We start from the raw sequence: 16,331 nt of genomic DNA on the forward strand, positions 1-16,331 counted from the left end.
TTGGATTCTGAAGTAAGCCTGCCACATTAATTGATGAGGCTGACTTGTAATGAGCTAATAGATCTACTTGTAATGAGCTAATAGATCTACATCTAACGTCACAGGGTCAGAGAACACTACAGCACAGAAGCTGGTCCTTCAACCAATGCAGTTCATGCCAGAGCATTAGTCTGCCTAATCCCAACAAACTGCCCTCTACACTCGTCTCGTCCAAATTTCTCTTAAGTGTTGAAATCGAACCCACACCCACCATTTGCTCTTCTCCCACACTCTCACCACCCTCGGAGTGAAGAAGTTCCCCCTCATGTTCCCCTTAAACATTTCACCTTTCAGCTTTAACCCACGACCTCTGGTTGTAGTCTCACCCAATCTCAGTGCAAAAAGCCTGCTTGCATTTGTCCTATTTATACCCCTCATAATTTTGTATACCTCTATCACCCACCCCCAATCTTCTTCATTCTAGGGAATAAAGTTGTAATCCATTCAAACTTTCCCCATAACTCAGGTTCTCATATCCCACACATATTTGTAAATTTTCTCTGCACTCTGTCAATCTTATTTACATCTTTCCTGTAGGTAAGTAGGTGACCAAAGCTATACACAATACTCCAAATTGGGCTTCACCAACGTCATATACAGTTTCAACATAACATCTTACTCCTGTACTCAGTATATAGATTTATGAAGGCCAATGTGCCAAAAGCTTTTTTTATGACCCTATCTACCTGTGACTCCTCTTTCAAGGAATTATGGACCTGCATTCCCAGATTCTTCTGTTCTACTGCAATCCTCAGTGCCTACCAGTCAGTGTGTAAGACCTACCCTGGCTGGTCCTTCCAAAAGGCACACCTCTCACTTGGCCGCATTAAATTGCATCTGCCATTTTTCAGCCCATTTTTTGCATCTGGTCTAGATTCCTTTGCAAGCTTTGATAGACTTCCTTGCTGTCCACTACACCCCAGGTCTTGGTGTCATCCACAAATTTGCTGATCCAGTTAACAACCTTATCATCAAGATGATGCATGACAACAGACCCGGAACCAATCCATGTGACACACCACTAGTCACAAGACTCCAATCAAGGAAGTCACCATTACTATTACTTTCTGACTTCTTCCTCGAAGCCAATGTCTAATGCAATTGACTCTCTCATCCTGAATGCCAAACAACAGACTTTCCTGACCAATCTCCCTTATGGCACCTTGTCAAAGACCCTGCTAAACTCCATGTAGAAAACATCCATTGCCTTGCCTTCATTAACTTATCTAGTAACTTCCTTGAAAAGCTCTGTAAGATTGATTAGGCATGAGGAGCATAGCAGGTATTGCCAAGTAGGAACAAATGATGTACTTGAGGAGTATAAGAAATGCAAGAGAACACTTAAGAAGGAAATCAGGAGGGCTAAAAGAAGACATGAAGTTGTTCTAGCAGACAGGGTAAAAGGGAATCCTAAAGACTTCTACTAATAAATTAAGAGCAAGAGGATAACAAAGGACAAACTGGTCCTCTGGAAGATTAGAGTGGTGACCTATGCGTGGAGCTGGAAGAGATGGGGGAGATCTTAAATGGATTTTTTTGCATTTGTATTTACTCGGGAGATTAGATTAGATTAGATTATGAGGACATGCAGTTCTCTTTTATTGTCATTTAGTAATGCATGCATTAAGAAATGATACAATGTTTCTCCAGAATGATATCACAGAAACACATGACAAACCAACTGAAAAACTGACAAAAACCACATAGTTATAACATATAGTTACAACAGTGCAAAGCAATACCGTAATTTGATAACGAACAGACCATGGGCATGGTAAAAAGTCTCAAAGACTCTCAAAAGCCATTATCTCACACAGATGGTGAACCTCCAGCGCCGCAAACTTGCCGATGCAGCATCCTGGAAGCATCCGACCACAGTCCGACTCTGAGTCTGTCCGAAAACTCCGAGCCTCCGACCAGCTCTCCGACACCAAGCACCGAGCACCATCTCTGCCGAGCGCTTCGACCCTGGCCCCGGCAACAGGCAATAGGCAAAGCCGAGGATTTGGGGCCTTCCTCTCTGGAGATTCTCGATCACACAGTAGCAGCGGCAGCGAAGCGGGCATTTCAGAAGTTTCTCCAGGTGTTCCTCCGTGCTTCTCACAGCCGTCTCCATCAAATCAGGATTGTGCACGGCCCCTAGTTAACACATACCATATCATTTGGAGCGGCCGCGCACGCTGCATCGTGTCGTCATCTTCTCCTCCCTCCTCAGCAGATGGACACAGAGTCTATAGATGTGAGGCGATGCAATAGCGAGTTCATGGAGCCGATAGAGTTTATAGAGGAGGAGTGGCTTGCTGTCTTGAGGGAAATTCGAGTGGATAAGGGCTATAAAGACAATGGCAATTATTGATGTAATCTTCTTACTACTGAGGGAATTCTTTTGATAGAGAATGTATTACTTCTACAGTGATGTTCTGGATTCCAGGGTGACTGATGAGGCCACTGTGGGAACAGCAGGCAATAGAAGGGGTGGTGCTGGAAGATGTATAGTACTCATTCCCTTATGCAGGGCTTCTGTATTTTCCACGCATGGCTGCAAGATTTCCAATATTGTCCTCAATGCTCCTTCTCCCATGTCATGTGGCCAGAGAATTCCAATAGTCAGTGGGTGTGTTCTGTGCTTGCAAGGTGGCTTTGAACACAGCCTTGTATATTTTCTTTTGATAGCTTCAAGGTCTCTGCCCATGACAGAGCCTGACACAGAGTGTCTGCTTCGGGAATTTGATGTTAGACATGCGAACAACTGGCCTGCCCAAAATGATGTGGATATTGGCTTGAGAGTTGACACTAAAGTCGTATTTACTGGCTGGGTTAATCAATGGCTGCAAGATACAATGGCACTTACAAAGGTCATGAAATGTACTTTGTAAATGTAGGTTTTTTGTGTTGAGAAATTCCTGTCACCGTATCCCCTAGTTCCCTCAAAATGCATATGTTATACCTATTCCTATATCCCTATTCACACCTTTTTCCATTCTTTGTTTTAATACTTATATATCTGTATCTGTCTGTGTATCTCTAAGTAATGCACCCTCATAGCCCAGTGATTAATCCTCATCCTTTCCCATATCTCTATTACAGCTAACCATGAATTTTGCTTGTACCTATCCACTGATCTCTATTAATATCTGTCACATCCTTTTACCACTATAAATCTATTGTTACAACATTTCTAATAATTTCTGTTCTCATATTTCCATTAATCTGATTTGAGTAAGCCTGCATGAATATTATTATCTTTTCTCTTAGCTATATTAGCTCTTGTCACTGTATTTCTTTTAATATGTGTCTCAATTAATAGCTATCCCTGTACCAGTATTAATAGCTGTCTTTTTATCTATAAACATTGTTCTTACTAACATCTTTAGATCTTCCTCTATCATCAGTAATACCTGTTATATACCTCGTCAAATATCTATCCCCTCATTTCTACATTTGTCTATGTTTTTCACTACATATCTTATGTCCATTTATTCTTGAATATTGATCCCAAACATTTTTAATACAATCATTTTCAATCCTACAATGTTAACACTGTGCCAGTACATCTGCATACATATCTTCTCCTCAGTCCAAGGAATTCCCATTTCATTATTTTTGGCATCCTTCCTGTCTTATTTCTGTATTAATCCCTATCATTGTCACATTAATGCTTGCATTAATATATCTACTAATATGTCTCTGAATCTCCATAGGTGCTGTTATTGTTTCCTCATGAATATTTGAATATTAATACATATGCCACAGCTATGCACCTTCCCTGTTCTTATCTCTTTATTAAATACTAAGATTTTATGTATTTAAATTCTTGTTCCCTAAGTCTTTGGTAAGAACATCTTCGGGTGTCCTTAGTCACTTTGTATGCACATTGTTCTTAAGTCACATTAGTCATTATCCAAGTATTTGTGCTAATACTTGTCTTCAGACATTTATTGATAATTTGCATATTTTAATTGTTAGTACCTATCCCTGTAACCCTGTATTTAAATATCTTTGATTATCTGTTAATAGTTTTCCTGACACTTGTATTAATAGCTGGTTGTGCCTTTAAATTGCTGATCCTATAACTCTATCAATACCTGTCCCATGCTGGTACAACTATCTACCTTAGTACCTATTCATATCTGTCCCATGCCATTATTAATATTTCCCCCTTCGCCTGTCTTAGACTTAAACCTGTCCTTGTTCCTCCTTAACACTTGTCCTCATGCTTCTATTAACAACTCTCCCCATTTCTCTGTCAATACATGATATTTCACTCTATTTATTTCCTGTCATATTTATTAATATTTATACACTACCTCTGAATGTCTGTCCACTCTATTAATGTCATCCATGTAACCATTCATAGTTTATCTCTTTTAATGTTCTGGTACCTCCCTATTACATGCTTACACCTCTATTTATATGTCTATGAATTTCTTTTAATGCTTGTCCCAATAGTAGTGTTAACACCCATCTGATTTTTTTCAATAAATATTGGCTCATGCCTCTACAGTTCCATTTATTCTACTTCATGAGTATGAGATAGCCAGTGGTGTAATGGCATCAGCACTGGATTTTGAGGCAAATGGTCTTGGGTTCAAATCTGGCCAGCTCCTTGCACACTTTCCATCCATACTGGGTCAAGCATTGAGCTCACAACTTGGCTACGCAAATGCTAAAAAACAGACAAACGCTAAAGAAGTGGCAAGGTGAGTATGATAATGTTGACAACTGTGAGTATGAAAGCATTGGAAAACTCAGTCAAGACTAGACAAATGCCTCAGCAAAATAATTTAGTCCACCTTGTACCAGGAATTCAAAAACGCTACAATCATTGGAGAACTATCTTCACTTGTGTTTACTGTGTTTCCTTACAATTACAACATCTCAACCCAAAGCATTAACTATCCCTCTTTCTCCACAGATGCTGCCTGACTCAATGAGTTTCTCCAGCAGTTTGCTTTTCATCCTAAAATAAACTTACTTTTGAGAATAATGCAGATTTCCACAGGTGGATGGGAATTTGAATCTGGAACTCATTGTGCCTGAGCTGTCACTAACTCCAAGTTTGGCAGTCTGTTCAAAGCCCATTTCTGCATACTTCCTGCCTCCCCCACTCACTGTAATGTAGTCTTCCTTTTCAAATAACTATCCCTTTCAATATTTTTATTAGTTACTGCATAAAGGAATACAGAGTACAAGATATATATCATAATTCAAAAGAAAAAAAGTACCAAATACATTATATTAAAAATGCAGTTACAGTCACAAAACCCTGTATTCATAAAAAATTAGATTGTCATAATTTTGAAATATAATCATTTTGTTATACAGAAAAAAATATCTAAACCCACTACCAAAGTCAGTGCTGTTAGGAAAAGCAAGAAAAAAGGGGAAAAAACCCTTATCATATAGTAAAATGTATTATTAGCCACCATCTGTACTTTTACAACAAATTAAAGGTTTTGAAAATAACTCAAAAATGGTCCCCACAATGTATAAAAATTAGAGACTTTCTACATTCTCAACTATATACATTTCCTTTAAGTTCCGATAAGGACTTATTAGATGTAATTTTTAATCTGAAACCATTTTATAATGGTTCAATATCATATATTTATGGTATGTTGCTAGGAATGAGAAATATTCCTATGGACAAAAACTAAAAATCTTTAGGAACAAGATTTACAGACTTCAATCTCTGAGGAAACTTGGATGAAATTTTTAAATTGTTGAACACTTCATTGTTATGTGCCCGTCATTCCCTCTTACAACATAAAGTGGTTCATAGGGCTTACATGTCTAAAGATAAGCTATCTCGTTTTTATTCGGATATATCTCCTTTCTGTGATAGATGTAATAATGGAGAAGCTTCATTAGTTCACACGCTTTGGACATGTCTGAGCCTTGAGAGATATTGGAAGGAAGTATTTCAAACATTCTCGGTACTTTTCAAGGTAAATTTTAAGCCTAACCTTTTGACCGCATTATTTGGTCTTGTTGGAGGAAAAGACTTTATTTTGGAGACACCTGCTCTGCATATTTTGGCTTTTATTTCTCTTATAGCTAGGAGGGCGCTCTTGCTTAAATGGAAGGATGCTGCTCTTCCTACTCATGCTCAATGGTTACGTGATGTTATGTCATGCTTAAATTTAGAGATCTGTTGTTCAGTTTTTTGAAATAACTATCCAAATACCTTTTATATCACAATCGGTCTATGTCTTTTGTAGTAAAATTCTATTACCTGCCAAGACTCCAACAGTAACCATGACTATTGGTATTGGTTTCCCTGCCAGTTCTTCCTATGGTAATGATGACTTTTTGCCACTCTAATTGATTATCTCACAACCAACTAATTCAGAACCTTTCACAATTTTAAAGATTTTTATTGTCTCCCATTTCTGTGAAAATACTGTAATATTTTAAACAGTTCTTTATAATCAATTCAGCCCACGTTTGGATCTTTACTTTCCCTTTCTATTTAAATACAAATTCCTTCTTAGAATCTAATGCTTTCAGCTACAGATAATAGTCTAACTATTTTAATAGTTTAGATGTTGCCCAAACTTAGTATCAATTCCTTGTTTGTATTTCATGCCATACATCTATGTCAAAAATATCTACCATTAATTCTATATGTCCAACATCTCTAATTTATCTACGATGTAACTCTCAGCATCTGAGTGTCATGGACAACCAGGCTACACATCACCTACACCCAGGTGCCCATGTGATGCTTGTGGCAGGTATTTTTTCCTTCAATCAGTGCAACAATTAGGTATGGAATTGGAATCACGTATAAGATAATCAGAATAAAGATGGCATGATTTCTTCTGATATAAGATTCTGACCAAGCAAAGTTTTTCAACAGTGTAAGACAGAGGTTCCCAACCTGGAGTCCATGAACCCATTGTTTAAATGTATTGGTCCATGGAGTTAAAAAAAGAGATGATTTTACTGATGGCAGCTTGTCTAACCTAGGATCTAAACTCATATGCCATGTATTTATCCAAAAATGCAGCTGTGACCCTGCATCTTCTGAGGTGGTCCATCTGAGTGGAAGATCACTCCAGTTCTGTGCGTTTAGAGGTGACTGATGAGACCAATGTGCTTTCCAGAGAATGCACCATGGGTTGGTGGTGGGGGGGGGGGGTGCTAATGTTTGTTATAGCAGGTTAGAAAGTGGTTCTGAGGTACCACACTCTTTCCAGCATTCACAGAAGTCTTCCATGTATTTCTGAAACATGGGCTTGAATCGGGGGAGAGATTTTGTGTTTTATTTTCCTCAAGAGGAATTCAAGAACATCCTTGATTCTAATCCTCTTTCCACCTAGCAATCTCTTCCTCTCATAGAGCATGGATTAGAATGTATTTCAGTGTTGAACAGGTAAATATTATGGCCAACCTAGTGAAGTAGACTGAATGCAGTTAGGTCCTCAGTGTTGGGATGCTGGGCTGGAAGGAAAGGCTGGCATTGGGTCACTTATCCAGCCAATGAATTCAGAGAAGTATGCAGACACAACATTGCTGTCATCCTCTCAGTGTCTATAAATACCTGCTCTAGATGCTACTGACTCAGAAACATATAGGACAGTGCTCACTGTTTTTCAATAGATCATGAGCTTTGTGCCATACACTGTCCTTTTAGTTGGTCGAAGGCTGTGCCTGTGCATTGAAGGTAATGGTGAAACCGTCATTAATGTCTGGCTTTGCTAAGAGGTGGCTCCAAAGATATGGGAAGCTGTCCAAAATTTCTAGGGTGTTGGAATGAACTTTTATTGTTGGAAAATAGACTAGGTAGAACAAATGTCTCTGGCGGATGTTGAGAGTAAAGCCTCTCCCTTTGTATGCTTCAGTGAATGAGTCAACAATGACTTGCAATTCCATGTCTCACCAAAAACCCCATCTGCTGCCAGTATTCAAGCTTTAAGCACATGGATAGAAACAGGGTGGGTATAGTTTGCCCACTGCATTATATTAGGATACCACTGGCTACTGACCCATTTTCAATTTGTGACTAAAATCAACAAAATCCATAGAGAATGCATGTGTTTGTTACTTTCCTCAGATTTGTTAACGTGGGTGAACGTGGCATGTCGGTTATCTTGTAGTACCAAATGAAGGCAGCTTCTGCTGATGGAATATTACTTGTTCCAATTGCTGCTCAGTTAATATATAAAAACAACTTACATTTGGCTTCAGTTTAGGCCTTTCTTCATCTGAAAAAAAAAAGATTATAGTGCAACATGTGTGGGGACAAATGAAATTATCTGGGTCAAATAACTGGAGTCTTACTTTGAGGAGGCATTTAGAGGAGAGCCAAGCATTGCTTTTATCAGGGTGACCATCTTAGCAAGGTCAAAGTTCAAAGTAGAATTTATTATCAGAGTGCATACATGTCACAACATACAACCCTGGTATTCTTTTTCCTGCTGATGTATTTAGCAAATCAATAGAACAGTAACTGTAAACAGGATCAATGAACAACAAACTGTGCAAATGCAAATATGAATAAATAGCAATAAATAACTTGCATGAAATAATAAAATAAAAAGTCTTTAAAATGACACCATTCATTGTGGGAACATAAGAAATAGAATGAGTATATTTATCCCCTTTTTGTTCAAGAGCCTGATGGTTGAGGGGTAGTAACTGTTCTTGAACCTGGTGGTGCGAGTCCTGAGGCTCTTGTACCTTCTAACTGAAGGCAGCAGCGAGAAAAGAGCATGGCCTGGGTGGTGAGGATATTTGATGATGGAGGCTGCAACGTTTCATGTAGATGTACTCAATGGTTGGGAGGGTTTTACCCGTGATTTACTGGGCCGAATCCACTACCTTTTCAAGGATCTTCCACTCAACGACATTGGTGTTCAAATACCAGGCCGTAGTGCAGCCAGTCATTTCCATCACACATCTACAGAAGTTTGCCAAGGTTTTTGATGACATGCCAAACCTCCACAGACTCCTGCAGAAGTAAAGGCACTCTCGTGCTTTCTTCACAATAATATTTGTATGATGGGTCCAGAACAGGACTTTGACTTAGTATCTAGGGAACTCCTATGGGATATCCTATCCACCTATGGATGCTCTGAAAAGTACATTCGAATCCTGAGACTCCTCCACGATGGCATGCTTGCCACAGTCATGGCCAGCAACAGAAACTGTGAGCCTTTTCAAGTTAGATCAGGAGTAAAACAGGGATGCGTGATTGCCCCAACTTTGTTCACCATCTTCATTGCAACAATCATCCATATTATCAAGGATGACCTACCCCCAGGAATCGAAATTGTCTACAGAACAGATGGCAGACTTTTCAATCTTGCCCGTCTCAAGTCCAAAAACAAGATATTCACAAGTTCTCTCATCGAGTTCCAATATGCAGATGACAACAATGTTACAGCTCTTTCAGAAAACCACCCACAACAGATTCTGACTGCCTACAACCGTGCATACATGAAACTTGGACTTACCATCAATTCCAAGAAGACTCAGATCATCTACCAACTGTCACCAACAGGGACAAATTGGATAGAACCATCAATTCAACATGGCGAAATAACCCTGGAAAACGTGGACCACTTTCCGTATCTTGGAAGTCATCTCTCCTCCAATGTCGACCTTAATGACGAGATCCAATATCGACTTAAATGCGCTGGAACAGCTTTTGGACGCCTCCGAGCAAGAGTCTTTCATGATCGTGACATCCGAACAGACACCAAAATGTTAGTGTACAAAGAAGTGATAATCCCAACGCTCCTGTATGCATCAAAAACCTGGACAACATACCAACGACATCTGAAGGCACTTGAAAAGTTCCATCAATGATGTCTTCGAAACATCTTAAATATCAGCTGGGAAGATAGAAGAACCAATGTCAGTGTGCTAATTGAAGCAAAAACAACAAGTATTGAAGCCTACGTCATCAAGAACCAACTAAGATGGAGCGGTCATGTTGTTCGACTGAAAAACGAACGTCTGCTGAAACAAAGCTTCTACTCCCAGCTTAAAGAAGGCAAACGTAAAAGAGGTGGACAACAGAAGAGATTCAAAGATGTCTTAAAAGCCTACATGAAGAAATGTAACATTGACATCAACAATTGGGAAACCAATGCCAAGGACAGGAAACTCTGGTAAGCCATCATCTGAGAAGGAACAGCAACTTTCAAAGCCACCAGATGTGCAGAATTAGAAGAAAAGAGAAGAAGATGGAAAGAAAGGCAGCAACAACCAAAGCCTGACCTGCCGTCTGGAACTACCTGGCCTGAATGCGGAAGAACTTTCAAAGCCAAGATTGGACTCATAAGCCACTTGAGAACCCATAAATAGATCAACAGAATGAAGACCATCATCCTCGACCTCGAGGGATAGCCACGACGACCCATGAATTTAAAGTTACTGACCCTCTCCACCTCTGATCCTCTGATGATTACTGGCTCATGGACTTCTGGTTTCCCTCTCCTGAAGTCTACAATCAGTTCCTTGCCTTAGGACATTGAGTGAGAGATTGTTGTTATTACACCACTCAGCCAAGTTTTCAAGCTTCCTCTTGTATGCTGATTCATCACCCCCTTTGATAGAGTCCACAACAGTGGTGTCATCAGCAAACTTGTATATGGTGTTAGAGCTGTACTTAGCCACACAGTCATAGGTATAAAGCGAGTAGAGCGGGGGGCTAAACACACATCCCTGTAGTGCTCCTGTGCTGATGGAGATTGTGGAGGAGATGCTTTTGCCAATCTGAACTGACTGGGGTCTGCAAGTGAGGAAATCCAGGATCAAATTGCACAAGTGGGTATTGAGACCCAGGTCTTGGAGCTTACTGATTAATATTGAGGGGATGATAGCATTTATTGCTGAGATATAATCGATAAAGGGCATCCTTATGTATGCAACTCTGCTGTACGGATGTTCCAGGGTGTGTGAAGAGCCAATGAGATGGCATCTGTTGTAAAACTGTTGCTTTGGTAGGCAAATTGGAGCAGCTCCAAGTCTCCACTCAGACAGGAGCTGATAAGCTTCAACACCAGCCTCTCAAAACACTTCATCACCATGGATGTAAGTGCCACTGGGCGATAGTCATTGAGACAGGTCACCATGCTCTTCTTGGGCACTGGTATGATTGAAGCCTGCTTGAAAAAGAAGGGTACCACACACTGACAATGCAAGAAGTTGGAAATATCCAAGAACACAGCAGTCAGTTGGTCAGCACAGGTCTTCAGTACTTGACCAGGTACTCTGTCCAGACTGTATGCGTCCCTTGGATTTGTTCACTTTGAAGACAGCCTGCACATTATCTTCAGATACTGAGACCAAAGGATCATTGGAAGACATAGGGGTGTGTGATTGTTCCTTCCTGTTCTGATGGTCAAAGCAAGCACAGAAGGAAATGAGCTCATACAGCAAAACAGACCTGAACTTGCAATAATCATGATGGAGCTGATTCTCAGATTCCAACTCACCTCCATTGATTCCTTGCACTGACATCAGTATTCTATCTCCAGCAGGTTTGTGCAATAATTTGAAAACAAAATGAGAAACAATGATAAGACTTAAATAGCTGAGAAAGTCCTCCACTCATTGATAGACAGACCACTCTTAGAAATGCCTTTAAATTTAAACAGAGTGTTAGATTATTGACAAACAAGAGAAACTCTGCAGATGCTGGAAATCCAAGCAACACACACAAAATGCAGAAGGATCTCAGCAGCCAGGCAGCATCTATGGAGAAGTGTAAACAGTTGAGGTTTTGGGCCGAGACCCTTCATCAGGACTGGAGAAAAATGATGAGAAGGCAGAGTAAGAAGGCGGGGTGTAGGGAGAAAGAAATACAAGGTAGTAGGTGATAGGTGAAGCTGGGGAAAGGGGAGGGATGAAGTAAAGAGTTGGGAAATCAATTGGTGAATGAGATAAAGGCTGGAGAAGGGAGAATCTGATAGGAGAGGACAGACGGCCATGGAAGAAAGGAAAGGGGGAGGACCACCAGAGGAAGGTGATGGGCACGTAAGGAGATAAGGTGAGAGACAGAAATGGGAACAGGGGAATGGTGAAGGGAGGGGGCTTTAACAGAAGTTCAAGAAATTGATGTTCATGCCAATAGATTGGAAGCTACCCAGACATAATATGAGGTGTTGCTCCTCCAACCTGAGTGAGTCCTCATTGCGGCTGTTGAGGAGGCTATGGACCAAAGTCGAAATGGGATTGAGAAGTAGACTTGAAATGGATGGCCACTGGGAGATCTCGCTTATTTTCTTTTTTTTCGGGAGGAAGGTTGGAATTGGAGAGAGGAGTGGTGAAGTCTAGATGGGTGATGTCTCCTCAGCAGTTAGCAATGAAAATATCCAGAGCAGGCAGAAGACCAGAGTGGGATGTCTAGGAAAAGAAGGAGGGTTGAAGATGGGAGAAGGGGTAATTGGTGCAGACTGGAGAGTCCTTGCCAAAGAAGTAGACATGGAGACAGAGGCAGCGGAAGAAGAGCTCAGTATCATGATGGGCGCGAAACTCACTGGGGTGTAGGCGCAGGGGGGACAAAGGTGAGGCCCTTACTGAAGGTGGAACGTTCTGCCTCAGAGAGGGAAAGATCAGAGGGAATGGTGAAAACCCAACATGGATGAGAGCCAGGATCAGAGGAAGGAAAGGAGTTCTCCCAGTGGCCACCCATTTTAATTCTACTTCCCATTCCGACATGTCAGTCCATGGTCTCCTCAACTGCCACGATGAAGCCACACTCAGGCTGGAGGAGCAACACCTTATATTATGTCTGGGTAGCCTCCCATCTGATGGTATGAATATTATTTTCTCAAACTTCTGGTAGTGTCATCCACTCTTCTTCATTGTTTCTCATTCCCATTTCCCTTTCTCACCTTATCTCCTTATCTGCCTATCACCTCCTTCCGATGCTCCTCCCTTTCCCTTTTTTTCCATGGCCTTCTATCCTCTCCTATCAGATTTTCCCTTCTCCAATCCTTTATCGCTTTCACCAATCGACTTCCCAGCTCTTTACTTCATCCCTCTCCCTCTCCCCGTTTCACCTATCACATACTCCCTTGTATTTCTTCCTCCCCCTGCCCCGCCTTCTTACTCTGACTTCTCATCTTTTTTCTCCAGTCTTGGACCGAAATGTTGACTGTTTACTCTTTTCCATAGATGCTGCCTGGCCTGCTGAGCTCCTCTAACATTTTGAGTGTGTTAGTTAGATTATTGAAATACATGTTTCGGTGAAGAGCAAGTTAGCAATGCAAAAAGTCTCAGCAGCCTTTTGCTTGATTAAAATATATTAATTTGCCATAATGTGTGTTTTTGATTCAATTTTCTTGCAAATGGCATCAATGATTGAAACATTTAACACCCAGTTAATCTCAGCGCTCTGTCCAGAGCTTGACTGCAGATTAGCCTGTGACTTTTAGTGAATGTAAATATCCCATCAAATAATCAGTAGTTGAAGTTGATTTATCTACAAACAAAAATCAAGTTGTAGCCTTTTATTTATGTCTGAAGGGGAAATCTATGTTTGACCTTAGCAGGTTCCTCTGTCTATTGATGAATTGGGCTGGACGTTGAGAATGGAATTGGCTTCATTTGTTTCTCTGTCTGGGTAATGACAGCTGGCTATACAATTGATGGGGTATACTTTCAGTTAACCAACATCCAAACTCATTTATTGGCTTTTTTTTTTTGCAACATTTGACAAGTATGTTCCCTGGCAGTGGTCCTCTGGAGGTGTATGATGCACAACACTATTAGTCAAGTAAAGCATAGTAAGTGTTTTGTGATATCTAGTTACTGTTAAAGTGACAGTGTCCTGCTGTATGGAAGCTGTGTCAGCATATGGAACACCCTGAGGCTTAGCATTCACAAGAGCTCCATGTGGAAGTCTATTTATCCCTCATAGCAACTGGAGCCAGGTTTGCCTGGCAGAAAATGATAAAACAGAAAAAAGGGCTGCAGTTGGGGAAGGCAGAAAGAGGGCTGTCCAATAGAAGTGGACAACATTGCACTGGAGTTAATTTTAATTTTAATGGATATATTAAGCTTCAAGAATGTTTATGATAAAAACTAATTCTTACAACTAAAGTTTTAACTGAGATGTGGGAATTAGTATTTGAAAAGGAGGCAGGCTGTGTGCTTCATAGATTTGCACAATATAAGACCAGTAACATTTTTTTGGAAAGTTATTCTGATCCTGCAGGTGAATTTTAGCTTAGGTGAGTGGGACCATGTTGTGATTTGGCTGTTTGCAGTTTTGAAATATGTGAGATCAATAAGTCGTTTTTGCTGGAATGAAAGGTGAGCTGTGTTATGACTCAGTCACAAGAGAGACACCGTAGCTGCTGATATAAAAGCCTTTGTCCAACAGCACAGATCTTCTGAGGAAAATCAAGTTTTCCTCTCATCACAAAATCTTTTATACTTTTTAAACACTAAACAACAGTATGATTAACGATACTTTCAATGGCTGTAGTCACTTACTTTAACATCTTCAATATAGACAGGTAGTTTTACAGAATTTCATATTTGCAATTGTAGCACTTCTCAACTAGCAGAACCCCTTGGAATATTCAATACTGGTGGTTGGTCCAAAAATTCATCTGAGCAGATACTCCAGACAACCCAAAATATACGTCTGTTGTTAGTGTTATAACCCTGAATGTAAAGCTAGCCTGAATATGAAGTGACAATACAGACCCGTCCTGAACTGTGCATCAGGTGGCAGGGCATGCCTTTAACTGTATGATAGTATAAGAGATGGCACTTCATGTCTTCTTTGTCCTCATCCAGCAGTTTTCAATGAATGCCAATTAAGATGAACATTCATCTACTGCCTTCCCCTGTGTAGTTTCAATGTTACAGAATCAGAATATCCTACACACAATTGGTTTCGATGACCCCAAAGTACTGGTACAGAATCAGAATGTTCCATACCTATTTATTGGTTTCTATACCCTTATCATAGTAGTTGAAGATCACAGGCTTTATTTCCTAAAGACTAGTTTTCACTTTAATTAATCCATAATTATGCTATTCATTATTTCATAATTCCAGAAAAATCCCTAACAAGATTAACCTTTCTACTCAAGTGTCATTTGTTGGAAGAATGGAGTAAAGAGGGATCGGAGAACTGGTGAACAAAGATTACTGTGATGAATGTACTTAACCAGTGGGATTAAAGGATTGGTAAAGAAAAAAAATAGAATGGTAGAGAATGAGTCAGATGGAAGGAATGAACTTCAACATAGAAAGACAAAGAATAGTCCTGGACACCTGCATGGGCCCCAACTATGCCTGCCTTTATGTTGGCTATGTGGAGCAATCTGTGATCCAAGTCTTCCCTGGTAATGTCCCCTAAATTTTTCTACACTACATTGATGACCGCACTGGAGCTGTTTCATGCACTCATGCTGAGCTAATCAATTTCATCAACTTTGCCTCCAACTTCCACCCTGCCCTTAAATTCACTTTGTCCATTTCTGACACCTCCCTCCCCTTTCTTGATCTCGCTGTCTCCATCTCTGAAGATGATCTGTCCATCAATTTCTTCAATAAAGTACCGATTCCTATGCATATCTTGTCTATCACTGTACATCTTCCCACCCTGTCTCCTGTAAGCATGCTATTCCCTTTTTTGAGTTCCTTTATCTCTTCTGCATCTGTTCCCAAGATGAGGCTTTCCTTTCCAGATCATCAGAGATGTCCTCCTTCTTCAAAGAATGAGGTTTCCCTTACTTCACCATTGATGCTGGCATCTCCATTTCCTGGACATCTATGCTCACTCCATCTTCCTACTGCCTTAACAAGAATAGAGTTCCCCTTGTCCTCACCCACCATACAACGAGCCTCCGCATCGAACACATCATTCTCTGCAGCTTCCGCCATCTTCAGTGGGATCTTACTACTCATCACATTTTTACCTCCCCTACCTTTCCCTGTGCTTTTCACAACCATCATTCCTCCATGATTCCTTTGTCTATTTGACTCTCCCCATCAGTCACCCTTCTGAAACGTATCCCTGAAAGTGACAGAAATGCTACACGTGGCCATTCACCTCCTCCATCATCTCAATTCAGGGTCCCAAACAATCCTAGGTGTTGGGGTTGTCTACTGTATCTGGTGCTCCTGGTGCAGCCTCCTCTACATTGGTTACACCCAATGTATAAATTGGCAGACTACTTTGTCAAGCACCCTCACTCCATCCACAAAAAAAGAAGAATTTCCTGGGCCAACCATTTTATTTCCAATCCCCATTCCTGTTCTGACATTTTGGTCTATGGCTTCCTCTTCTGCCTTGATAAGGCCACCTTCAAGGT

Source organism: Mobula birostris, chromosome 18 (assembly GCF_030028105.1).
Source record: "Mobula birostris isolate sMobBir1 chromosome 18, sMobBir1.hap1, whole genome shotgun sequence".
NCBI classification, from domain to species: Eukaryota; Metazoa; Chordata; class Chondrichthyes; order Myliobatiformes; family Myliobatidae; genus Mobula; species Mobula birostris.